Genomic DNA, 2,119 nt, shown 5'->3' with positions numbered 1-2,119 from the left:
GGATAAGGAAAAGTTATTTACTTATTCCCATAATACAAGAACTAGGGGTCACCAAATGAAATTAATAGGCAGCAGGTTTAAAACAAATAAAAGGAAGTTCTTCTTCACGCAGCGCACAGTCTACTTGTGGAACTCCTTACCTGAGGAGGTTGTGAAGGCTAGGACTATAACAATGTTTAAAAGGGGACTGGATAAATTCATGGTGGCTAAGTCCATAAATGGCTATTAGCCAGGATGGGTAAGAATGGTGTCCCTAGCCTCTGTTCGTCAGAGGATGGAGATGGATGGCAGGAGAGAGATCACTTGACCATTGCCTGTTAGGTTCACTCCCTCTGGGGCACCTGGCATTGGCCACTGTCGGTAGAGAGATACTGGGCTGGATGGACCTTTGGTCTGACCCGGTACGGCCTTTCTTATGTTCTTATGTTAAATCACCGGCTTTAAAATAAGATCCAATCTGGAGCATATGAGCTATTGACCCCTGGACTCCATCTCTGAGAGGGGACTTGTTTACCATCAGGACACAGGCTCAAACCAGTCCAAACCGGTTTTTCCCGCCAAAACCAGCCCTCAGCGTTCCATCTCCTCAGCACTTTTCCCGCCACAGAAGTGATATAAGGACGTGCTCAGCGCCTGCGCGGGGCCGTCCCCCCCAGCGACGGCCCCTCCACGGTCGGGTCTTCCCAGCGCTCCCGAGCCGGAGAGTGACGAACCCCCTCGGTCCCGCCGTGAGACTGAGGAACAGGAGGCCTGTCACCACCATTCCTGCCGTCCTGCATCCCTGGTGTCCAGCCTCCCACAGGGCCTCCCTGCCAGCGATGAAACCCACCCGTCATCTGGACTCCCCAGTGCTCCTCCTCAGCGGCTCTAAACCAGCCGGAGAGTGGAAGGTCCTGGGCCTCGCGCCGGCCTGTGGGACCCACTGCACCTGCACAGGGGGGAAAGGTTTCTGTGCTGGGACATCGTTTAGTGTTTTCCGGTTTCCAAGGGAGGGTTTCTGGGCCTGAGCGTTAAGCTCCCAAAGCCAGTCGCTGTTTCATTGTATTCATTACGTTTGCATTTTCCCCTCTTCCCCCAGTTTTCTGTACCTTTACCCTGACTACACTTCCCTTTGTTTGTGCCAAACCACCTTGTCTCCTCTTTATTGTATTTACAGCTCACAAGGAGGGAGGCTAAATCCACTGGTGATAGAGACAGGAGGGAGTCGAGTTTGTATCTTCTGAGAAAACGGGCTTTTTCCTTTCCTATTTCTCCCCTGCCATTGCTAACGTTTTCCTTTTGAAGCGCTGCCTTATTCAGCTTGAGGTAACATTACCTTTTGAGATAAAAACTACGAAATACAGAACTAGAGAAATTTTTTAGAAATCTGGGATTTAGACATTTTATTTAAAACAAGAGGGGGTGTCGGAGTTTCTGAGAAGGTTTTTGTTTGCAAAAGGCAACATTGTTGGGTCTGTTATTGTACCAAGGGGGGAGATGGTCATCTATGAGGGAGGGTGAAGACTAAATGCCTCTGATGAGGATGGGATTTGAACCCATGCGTGCAGAGCACAATGGATTAGCAGTCCATCACCTTAACCACTCGGCCACCTCATCTGAGCTGTAAGAAAAGGGACAGGAGGAGAAATCTAAGGCCGGCAGAGATAGGGCCACTAAGGAGTTTTTAAATACTAAGCGTAAGCAGGGACTGAATGAGTTCCCCCCTCACATCTAGTGAGGAGCTGGGGGAAGAATTCAGGAACAGGCCGTGTTTGCACAGACACCCCTACTCTGCCTAGCTATGCAGCATGAGGGGGCCGCTTCCCCAAAATGACCAGTTTGGGATGGTGGTGGGTAACAAATCACTTTAGGATTGAGTGCGATGAAATGTTATTCTCCTTCCTGTACGAGTGAAGGGCAGCAGAACATACCTAGGCCGTCCTGATGGAGGGGTGGGTGGGGGAGGAATCGCTTTCATTGGACTGCAGAGAAGTGATTGAGGACGTCACCCTAACCCAGTGGTCCCCAAACATTTCACACTGCGCCCTTGTACCCATGGCTGTGGCCCCTCGGAAGCCGCGGTCGAGAACCGGGGCTGGGAGTGGGGCCGGTGCTTGCTGGGGACGGGGGTGCAGACAGG

At 51.4% G+C, this 2,119-nt stretch overlaps 1 non-coding gene across 1 annotated transcript; it reads right to left on the bottom strand.

Moving 5' to 3' along the window:
- Positions 1-1,514: 1,514 nt before the first annotated feature.
- TRNAS-GCU lies at positions 1,515-1,596 on the bottom strand. The gene has a single exon. It is a non-coding gene; the product is annotated as a tRNA-Ser (tRNA).
- Positions 1,597-2,119: the final 523 nt, after the last annotated feature.

Source organism: Mauremys mutica, unplaced genomic scaffold (assembly GCF_020497125.1).
Source record: "Mauremys mutica isolate MM-2020 ecotype Southern unplaced genomic scaffold, ASM2049712v1 Super-Scaffold_100621, whole genome shotgun sequence".
Classification (NCBI taxonomy): domain Eukaryota; kingdom Metazoa; phylum Chordata; order Testudines; family Geoemydidae; genus Mauremys; species Mauremys mutica.
This window is presented reverse-complemented; position numbering and strand designations above follow the sequence as displayed.